Source organism: Lissotriton vulgaris, chromosome 7 (genome assembly GCF_964263255.1).
Source record: "Lissotriton vulgaris chromosome 7, aLisVul1.2, whole genome shotgun sequence".
In the NCBI taxonomy this organism is placed as follows: Eukaryota; Metazoa; Chordata; class Amphibia; order Caudata; family Salamandridae; genus Lissotriton; species Lissotriton vulgaris.
Genome location: NC_141695.1, coordinates 1,160,996,944 through 1,161,008,314, shown reverse-complemented (window position 1 = coordinate 1,161,008,314; position 11,371 = coordinate 1,160,996,944).

Genomic DNA, 11,371 nt, shown 5'->3' with positions numbered 1-11,371 from the left:
GCCGTGCCTGCAGCCCCGCGCTACTCCGACTCTGTGCGCTGAAGCAAAGCTCCTCACCAGGTTGTCAGTTTAAGAGACGCAACACTGCTAAATAGACCTGTGTGCAGTACCCAACTTTCTAGCGCAGTGCGAGCTTAACTTCAATGCGCAGGGTGTGACGTCACTGCCCTTCGATAAACAGAGAAGAAGAACAAGTTCCCGCTGGGCCGCCGCGCTGCCTGCGACGACCCGGAAGCGGTTGGGCAGCCGGCCAATCACAGCGCGGCCCCAACCGGAAGTCCCGCCCCCATCGCGGCGCAAAGAGAAGAGACTGTTCGAGGAGTGTGTGTATGTGCGCATGCGTGCGGGAGCCTTTGTGTGAATGCGAATAGCAGGCAGGGCGACGCGACGTGCGCGCTCACGAGCTGCAATCTCCAGGAGGACAGGCTCGTCACAGTCTGATGTCCACAATATTCCCAGAAAAGCGGCAACATAAGTTGTCTCGCATAGACAGCAAAAGCTTTGCTTTTGCTTTCGTCTAGGCGAGACCTAAAAAGCGACAATAGATCTCACAAGCCAACAGCGCATGCGCTGCGTTACTAGTAGAGACCTAAACAGGGATTTTGGTGTATTGTTTCGGGTCAACTCAAACCTACCAGATTTTGCAAGGGATTAGATCTGTGTTCCCGAGAGTCTGAGGAATCATCAATACTGAAACATATGGGTTATGTTTGGAGTCCAAGGAGAGGGCTGGGTTCGGTTGTAGGATTCAGGCAGTGTGAGCAGGGGGTTACTGTGGCGTTGAGGGACGCTGCTCTGTGAGGGAAAGGAGCACTGGAATCATTGACCATCCAGAATAAAGGCACAGAAGAAAATTGAGACACAGACTGTGTGGAAAACCTATCTGCCACGCATCTGAATAACGCTTACTGCATATGTAGAAGTCATCTAGCAATGCCTGGTTCAGGCAGACACAATTTAACTACATCATATGTAGAGGATACCTAAATCCTAGCTCACAATGGACTCAAGCAGGGACAATACTATGTGACAGGAACAACCTTTCTACATTTAACTTTGTCATAAATATTTGAAACAGAGCCTGTGATTTTCCGGTGGGCATGGGTACTTAATTGTCAACACCGGGACTTATGCCAGTCTGCCACATGGTGATACCAATGGCTGGGTTCAAACTGGAATGGCGAGCAAAAATAAAAAAAGATGGATTTAGGCCCAGATCTCTGTACTGGGGTGAATGTATGGCATTGTTCTGCATTCTGTCCAACTGTTTTTGCATTTGTCACCCCGAGTGGGGCAGGTATGCTCAGAAGTGTGTCCGGTGCTCTCCATGGCACTGGAATCAAGCTATCCTGGCTGATGAGGGCTGAAAGCCCAAAACCGGTCCGAAGATGCTTGTTTCAGTCCAGAGAGGACCTGGCTTGGCAACTCGGGCTGGACTGTTCCCATGGGGCACAGGATCAAGACTGATTTGCATATGACTGGGTTCAAACTGGAATGCCATGGGGAGCAAAAAAAAACGATGGATTTAGGCCCAGATCTCTGTACTGGGTTGAATGTATGGCATTGTTTTGCATTCTGTCCAACTGTTTTTGAATTGGTCACCCCGAGTGGGACGGGTATGTTCAGACACGAGTCCCATGCTCTCCATGCCATCAACTGTTTTTGCATTAGTCTGCCACATGGAGGCACTGTATATTAAATTAAAGAGGAGAGCAACAGCTGTTGATTCAGTATACATTTGCTATGCAATAGGTCTTGCATTTGTGAAAGTTTAAGCTAGTGGCATTGGAAACAGTGCTTGAAATGGAAGTGCAGGTACTCTCCAATAAAAAATATTAAGTCACTCTTGAGAAGTGCCTGTACTCTCCCGCTCAAAATAAAATAGTGCTGGTACTCCTTTCCAGACAGTATCGGCCCATTTAAAGCACAGATTGTAAAGGAATATGACTTATTTATGTTTTGATAATTAACACAAATAAAAGGCATGGTCATTTACAATGCCAATAGCACAAACTCTTGTAAACGCAAGACCTATTTCACTTCAAAGAAGCAGCCACCATTGCCGGGCTGCTAGGAAAGTGAAAGCGCGCTGGTATAGGCAATGTATTACCATTACCAATAGACTCCAAGGAACAAACCACAATGCAAAGCATAATGTCAGGGGTGGTTCCTAGAACGACAGGAATAGGTAATACTTATCAGATTGGACCTCAGTATATTAGGATAGCCAATAGATGCCCCTGGTGGCAGGATTGCTGCAGGAAGGCCACCAAACTAGGAGGACTCCGACACACATCCCAACCGCTTCGTCACATCCTAGGCTACTTCGGCTCCAGGCTCCCCAAGTCTACTCCAGCACCCTAAAATACGCTAACTACAACTAGCACTTCTTTGCCAGTCCCATGCAGAAATGCATGGTGTGTCCGACAGTGGGGTCTGCAATGCACCCAAAGTGCCCAACTGTGGGGTCTGCAAGGCACCCAACTGACCAGTGGAAGGGGATAACGCCACCTCCAGCAGGATGGCTAGTGAATTTAGCATATCAAGGCCAGATGCTTCAAAGCCTATGTCGCCTTCAATATGTGACCACGGCTCCCCCTCTGCTCTCTCCCTCCCCCCTATCTGAGAAATGCCACCCCCTTCCCCAAGGCCCATTTGACACCAGAGCCGGAAGGAAATTAGATATTCAGGAAGCATCTCACAGGCTAGTATCCAGAGGCATTTTAAGGCAAAGTGGGCTCTGGGCCAGGTCCCCAGCCTTTCAGGGGGGGCCCTGATAGAGCCAGCTCTGTCCTGCAGCGAGGCTTGCCCACATGACCTTTAATCATTTTTTTAACAGATTACCTTTTTCCTTTCATTTATTTCTAATATGGGTGATAAGAGTATTACAAGCATTTTGCAGAGAAAGGTGTTATTTCATGCAACATCCATAAAAAACATTTAGATTGCAACAGGCCCCCCCCCTCATATTAGAAATGGGACAGTGTCAGATTATTTGCAGTTACAGCCACAACTCACTGATATATTACAATAATGAAAACACAAGTCACTATGCCTGAATGTTAGATGTAAACACATTTATAATTTTAATGTGTGCCTGTGCACAGTCAATGGTCAAAGAGTGCATGAAAGAGCTGAAATTGGATCTCAAATTCAAAGCGATTCTGAACAGGGGTCCCCCAAAATTCATTTAACACAGGGCCCCAAAAATCCTTAAGATGTTCCTGCTAGTCACACCCCAAAGGTGGGCAACCAGAAGTGGACAGCCCTAGAAGGTGATCACCACTGTCTCTCTGCAGAGTTTCAAGTTGCTAGACCCTCCAGGAGTCCCTCTGCTCCAAATCCCAGAGTACCAGGGCACTTGCCTCCACCAAGGTTGGTTTGTGTCTAGCCCAGATACCTCTGCCGTGGAAACTGATTAACGATTCTGGAGCAGTCCCCCTGGCCTATGGGTCCTCACAACCTGAACCTGCATTTTGATTATCCCAGACTGGTCCCTATGTTCCCCTTTACAGCCTCTTTGTTTCAGGTACCAATGACTTCACCAGTGTAGTGCTAGAGGTCATCATTCAGACCAACACCTCTGAACCCAAACTGTGGGTGGTTCTTTGGACCTTGGCCCAAAGGCACCTTAAGCCCTAAAGGGTACCTCTTAACACAGACTAAAAGTATATGTTTGCTCTGTATGCTTTTCCTCCCATAGGATAACATAACAGTGTTCGAGGATAATGCCTCGAAAGCAGTTTGAGCATTTTTACTGTTTTCTTGTAAAATCGATCTCCAAAAGTACTTGGTTCCAAAGATCTTGGTGTCTAAATTCTTAGAACAATCTGTTAATTTTATAAATTGGTCTCAGGTTTATTCTTGTGAGCCTCATTTATTGACTGTGTACAGGATCACCTAAGATCACCTAAGACCACCTTCGCCCACGACCCACCAACCGACCACACAGCCGCCCACAACCTCAGGCAATGGATAGATGACTCCGGTACCCTCCCCAGGCGCACACCTCCAGATCAGTCTCATTAGTCCTGTGTTGAACAGCACTTCACATCTACCTGATGCAGGCCAAGTGAGTTAAGCACACAGCAGTAAAGCTTTTAGGGTGGTGAGTGAGCCTATAAGCTTCGTTCTAGTGCCCGGGTAAAAAGTACTGGTTCACTACACGGTATGCTCCCACCACCGTGCATGTGCTGCTTAACATTTGGCAACAGCAGATGATCCAAAAAAAGCAGCTATCAACGAGACAGGCCTATGTCATGGAACACGCATTCTTTGTTGAGGATCCAGCCAACAGTACCCTTGGGCACCAGGGCATGGGTACACCTCTAACCATGCAGAGGACTTTTCTATCCCTAAAGACATGAATAAATACATTGAGCACTTACGCTGGAGCACAAAACCATTTTAATGCCAACAACTTTGCTTGGGACTGAAACTGCAGGATCCAAGCTCTCCCATTATATAGAACCCCCAAGGACCATCAGATATTGTGACTAATTGCCTAAATTCATTTGGAATAGGCACTATTGGTATTGGGTTGAACTTAGAATTCTTATTTTCAGTTGTGGGAGTACTTATTTTAGGGCACAATGTGTTGACCACAGTTCTACTTAGGTGAGTAGAACACTGAATTTAGAAATCGTGTTTCGCAGGCTGCAAATTGTACTGAATGTAATGTCCCTACTAGGAAAAATAAACTACTAAAGAGCTTTTATACAATACATTTATAACTTCCCCAACGTAAACATTGTGAAATTCTTGAAGAAAAAGTACCATGACTATTTCAAACCTGGAAAATCACTTTTACAAAAAAGAAGGAGTAAGCATGTTTCCAGAGGGGAACCAACAACCCAATATTTCATAGGGATGAATGAGAAGTGCGTATTCCCCCACAGTGAAGATATTTTCTCAATGGAGAAAATAAAGGCAAAGATAAGTGCAAAACATGCTTCACATTGAATCATAAATCTACACCTTGGCCGCCGGTGGCAGTACACTTGGCATAGGTGCAGGGTACTGTATTCAAATTGCATTTATATAGCGCTTACTACCCCCAACGAGGTATCAAAGCGCTTTTTCAGCAAGTACCAAGCTACTCTGGAACCCATAAAGGATTAGTGGTGAATTAGTGTAATGAAATATGGTAGTGGTATGAGCTGTGGATATGTTAGTCTGTTATTTTCAACTAGACTGATAATGGGGGGGGGGGGGGGGGGGGGGGGGGGGAATTGAAGAGGGAAAGGTTTACATTTATATAGCACTTCCTAACCCTAAGGTGTTGAAGCGCCTTTCAGTAAGTAGCACGGTGCTTCGGAATACAAACAGGCTTAGTAGGGAATAAGTATAGGCAAATATGAAATTAATTTGAGTTGTGGACATATTAGTCTGTTATTTGGATTGAAAAGGAATAGAAGAGGAAAGGTTCTAGAATTTCTATTTTCTAGTACATAGTAGTAGGAAGGGGTTTGTGATGAGTGAAGGAGAGGTGGCGTTATGCACATTAACAGGCAAGTACACAACTCAAAATCTCAGGGCAAAAGTGGGCACCAAATCTGCACCAGCAGTATTGTTATTTTTATTGTTATCTGGGGTTTGTATAGCGCCAAATCACCGTCCGGTCTCTAGGCGCTTATGACAACGATAGTAACAGTACAGGGGCAGCCAGGTGCAGAGATCAAAGTGGTGCCCAGAGCCCAATGCTGGTATATGGAGGTTGGAGATGCATGGTTTGCAAGTAAGTACCCATGGTTTGAGAGCAGAGACCCCGGGGGTTTAAGAAATCATGGGGGTGGCACAAGACCACACCAGTCATACCACCTGAAGCACATGGTCAGCTGGGTGCAAGGTGCAAAGACCGTGTCATGCACCAAATGTAAGCGGATGGAGAAACTGTTTCACAAAGAGGCTGCAGGTTCAGACCAGGAGGCTGGACAAAGGTGACCAAAACTGCCAGGTAAGTTAGGATGTTGGTGGATGCTGGGACACTTGGCAGGGCTCTCCAATGTCGGGGGCTGAGGATGGAGGGGTGCCTTTAGAAATCAGAAAGTCTTCAGAGCTGGTTGCGGTCAGGAGACCCGGTGTGTAGAGGCTGCAGGCACCTTCGTGGAGTCCACAAGAGGTCAGCCACTGATGGTTGAGGTCAGGATCATTGGGGAGACTTCACTGGATCAGTGGATCACTCAGACTTTGGCTGTGGGTGCCAGGTGCAGAGTGGGCAGGACTTTCGCATCCAGAAGGCAAGGGAGCCCTCTGTTAGTTTGTGGACAGGACTGCTGTCCTCCGGCATTCTTGCTCTTTTGGGAAGGCAGGCAGTCAGTCCACCCAGGGTTGGGGTGGTCACTGGACCTGCAGGATGAATCGCTTCTTAAAACAGGTTTCTTAGAGGCCTGCAGACAGGCCGGTAGGGCTGGGGCAAAGTCAGTTATCTGAATTCTTCACTGCTGCATGGTTCTTCAGTTCTTCTTTAGGTCATCTAGGCCTAGATGCATCCTTGTAACATTGCGATTTTTTAATTGCGAAAATTAAGGAATCGCAATTAAGAAATCGCAAATTTTATAGTGATTCGGTATTTTTCCTTAATTGCGATTTACAACTTGCGAATCACAATTAAGGAAAACCCTTCCCATTGATTCCTATGGGCCAAAAGGCCCATAGGAATGAATGGGAAGGCATTCACATTTTGCGAATTTCAAATTGCGATTCGCAAAATGTGAATGCAATTTCAAGGGTGCAGGGGGTTCAAAGAACCCCTCCCTGCACCCCTGAAATTGAACTGTAAGTGCAATTTACACTCGCACATGACCCAAGGACATGTGTGTGTGTGTAAATGAAAAATTTCAAATATGCAACTAGTGCATGTTTGAAAGTTTCGGAAAATTAGCATGAAGTTCAACTTCATGCTAATTTACCCCTTCCAAATTGCAAATTCGCAATTCCAAAATAATCATGCATTGCATTTAAGAAATCGCAAAATTGCGATTTCTTAAATGCAATCACAATTTAAGAAATCGCAATAAAATTGCGATTTCTTAAATTGCGAAAATAGCAAAATGCTTCATGCACCCCAAAAACGGGATTTGCATTCGCAAACGGCCGAAATTTGCGATTCGCACCATTTGCGAATGCAAAAACCCTTGATGCATCTAGCCCCAGGGATCTGAAAATCAAGGTTCAGGTGTGCACCCTAAATACTAGATTTAGGGCGTTGCAGGCAGTTTACCAATGGGCTACTTACCTTTAGGGTGACTACACCATTTTTATTTCCCCTATTGGTTAAGTCCTTCTATCCAATATGATAATTTCCTAAGGAGGGGGTCACTTCAGCTCAGGAAACCTTAGGGATGGTCCTGGCAGAGAGGCAACACCTCCAGATTACTAGTTTTCCCACCGATCTTCCCGTCAAAAATGGGGCTTGGTCAGGGACACTGCCATCTCCACTAGCTGGAGATACCCTGGCTAGCATAATAGGGAAGAAAGCCTTTGAGGCTCACTGCCCTGAATGCTACTCCTGCTTTCGGGTAGGTGAGCAGCATCACCACCCCAAGCAGGCTTGGTTTCCAACCCAGGAGAGCACAGGCTCCCACCTCAGGGGGTCAGAAACAGGTCTGAAAGCAGCAGGCTGGGGCAGACCAGTTAGCTGCACACCAGAGAAATGGCTGTTTTTCAGGGGGTCTCTCTAAGATGCCCTCTGAATGTCTTTGACAAATCAAACACTGGCATCAGTGTGCCTTAGGGCTGCAATGCCTGCTAGAGGGGTGACTTGAGTATGCTACAGGCATTGGTTTGTAAACATGGCTCACAAGAATGTGTGCCATGTTGACTGGTTTTAGCTGTACCTAAATAGCGTTTGCAATGGTATGGGTTTGGTGATGGTTCTGAGGGTGGCACAATACCTTAGAGACACTTTCTGCTTACAAGGCCCTTAGTACCAGTGGCACCTGTAACAAGGGACTTGTATGTGTGCCAATTGTGGGAACAAAGGTACAATTTTAGGAAATAACAGACACTGGGAACCTGGCTAGCAGGGACCCAGTGCATTATGTAAAAGAGCATCAGAAATAAGGCAAAAAAGTGGGGGAGGGGGTATCCATGCATAAAGGGGCACTTACCTACACATTAGGATTGGGGACCTCTTTAAAAAGAAAAGCAGAATGAAATTCCAACATAAAAATAGACTATAGCCTAAGAACATCAGAAAGCTGTAGATAAATTAAGATTTGGCACTAGTTGATCGAAAAGAATAGGTAACTTGCCTTTATTAACACCTCATCTGGTAGGCACAGGATCTAGCCACAGATTCCCAGTTTTAAGGAAAACTAAGAAACCCACACCTTTCCAAATGTATCTTGGCTGTGCTGGGAATTTACAAATGCCAGTGGATCTATGAAAAATGCAGACGTAATTCTTTACAGGCTAATGCCGTTTGTGACTTTAAGCTTCTTATAAAATCACACCAGGTTTGAATTATTTCCAAGTGGTTGTATATGCAGACTTGTGTTCCTAAAGATGTATTTTATACAACACTTTGTCGGGGACTATACAAGAGGGTTTAAGGGGGAGGTCTCCCAGCTAAAGACCAATCCTGAATTTATAATCGAGCTAAAACTGTTGAACATCTAGTCTTCATTCATCTACTATGCAAGACGTTGCAGTTTTTGGTTGAACTCGAAACCAGTCATCATTCTATACGGTCAGAGTCTGTCACGTACGCAGCTGCACAATTGGTGGATATAGAGTGAGATACGAAGGATGTCAAAGAATGCCACCAAGAAAGATAATATATGAGCACTGAAGTCTGTATTCATGCGCAACTTTGAGCAAGTGTTTAGATTCTAGCCAAGGCTCACAGGAGTAATTTCAAGAATGTGTTAGTTTGCCGAAGGGTAAGGCATCTGAGGTTTCAGTAGTATTCTTGATAAAATACACTATGTGCAAATTTCACATAAATCAATACAGGCAACATTTTTTAATGTTTGTTAGTTCAACAATGTGGTATTGTTGGTGCTACATAATTTGTAATAAATGGAGTCCTTTTAAAAAAAATATCCAAAGAATTAAAATCCCTTCAATATGGCGCAGCATTCTTTATCACAGAAAAAACATAGGTACTAATACGTCCATAATAACCAAAAAGAAATAATTGGTGTGTTGTAGAGCATACATGACTTTGGTGGAGTCATTGAGGCAGATTCTAACTCATCGGCAGCAGAGCGAATTCTATATCGGTTTTTATTTGCCAGATAAGCAGAGAACTCAGTCCTACTCTACAAAAAAAAAAACCACCAAAGCACTCTGATGCACCCAAGAGTTACAGGCAAAAAATACCATCCACAAATAAGAGACGTGTTTATGGTGAGTCATCTCTAGGAAGGCCCAGAGGCCCTTAAAACAATGCTGTACAAGTCATCAAAAGCTCACTGAAGCCAAAGCAACCTACATAACCTTAGCAACAAACTGAGGAAGCACGATCAATTAGATCAACTTGCATTGTGTTGAACTCGCCCATGATCTTCAAACGTCCCATTGTATATCAATGGGAATTACACTTAACCTCCTCAAGCCACTTCAAAAAATTGTTCTGGACCTTGACAACTTCTTCCTACATCAAAGAAAAACGGTGTTTACCCAGATTACTTAAACTACCTCCAACCCTTCTTTCTAAAGTCATACAGATGGCAACTCCAAACCAGATACATCAGCAAATCAAGACCTATACCCCCTCCTCACTACCAACCAGGCTTCAGACCCCAGTGCCTGAAAGAGCCACCATCGAGCGGGTGGCTGATGGCTCTGCATTACCAACTTTGGTAATCCCGCTCTTTGCGGCATTCGTTCCAATCCAGCATTTCCATCCCTGCAGCTCTGCCCAAAATGCGGATCTGCAAACTGCAGCTTTTCTAGAGCCAAGCTGTTCAACCTCTAAAAAGATCCGTTTGTGCACTTGTGGAATGAGAAAGCCTCCAACATATGGTAAGGTAAAGAGGAACGATTACACAGATTTAAATTTTTTTTTTTTTTTTTTTTTTAAATATGACCCTAGATCCGGATCATAAATGCCTTATTGTAAAGCCTGGGCAATACCAACCACAAGTGAATTTAAAACGTAAAGGGAAAGGCTTGCTGTCACTAACTGATGCAAGTGTTAACCAAAGGATAACACTATCAGTTAGTGAAAGCAAGCACTTCCATCGGGAAGGACGAGCGTTTTAATTTGGTGGTTAACGCTACTATCTTGAACTCCTTAAAGCAAGTTTAAGCTGGCCTGTACCGATTTAACCAAATATAAAACCAACATCCCAATAGGATGTCTCTACTAGGTCTGTCCAAACTTTAAAATCAATTTACAGTTTTGTTGGGTTCATTTCTTGATGGACATTGTCCTATACATTCACCATCCTCAAACATTCTGTTATTGTATTGTCATGTGTATCCTGCATGGTCCATTGTAGTTCTCCCCAAGTTAGCTTATTTGTACATTTTGTAGGCCGCATTTCATTTGTGCACATTACTACAACATATGTGCTTTGTGCCACACAGTATTATCACAGAAAACCTGCATACATTTTCGTATTCTGTTTTTTTCCAGGGATTTAGTCGGAGTTCCACAGACCAGGTCTAACCATGCCCCTAGTTATTCTCTGGTCAGGCACTAGAACTTAGACATATCACAAGATCACAGCAGCTGTTTATGAGCACATAGGTCTTGTCATATACCCAAGTACAAGAAAGTAAGTACATGGAGACAGAGTTCGGCGATAAGAGCATTGTGGCAGTTGAGATTTAGAGGGTCCATCTGCGTATGCTAAAGTACGGTGTCCACTAACAATTCCAGAGAATTTGGATTAGTATCATTTAGCTTCAGTAAGAAGGGGGGGTGTTTAGGTTAAATCTGTCTTCTATGATTACAAGACATTCAATAGCGATGCAAGCAGTATTTATGATATGCATTGGTTTGCTCATTGTGGCACTAATAAAGCATTCTATAATAAATATTTGAAACTTCATTTGTGTCTTGTATATTGTATTGTGGATGAGTAACAGTGAGAGCGAAAGGGGTGTCCCGATACCACAATCGGCGAGAGAGGAGAGTATTGTGTTCTGGGGTGCCAATTCACTTGTTTCTCTGGTAAGGTTAGGAGGGCAAGTGAGGTCCTATAGCTAGTCAGACTCTGGTTCATATGTACTAAGGTGGTATGGTAACAGTCTACCTGCTGATGTTCTATGGGCCCAAGCATAATTCTGCTTTTGGGTAGAATCCCTGCAACAGTATGGACTTACACCATACCCCCGAGTAATCAGTGTAACACTTTGAAAGGGCATGTGCCACATGTTTCTGGCACATACATCCGCTCTAATCCAATAATGTGAC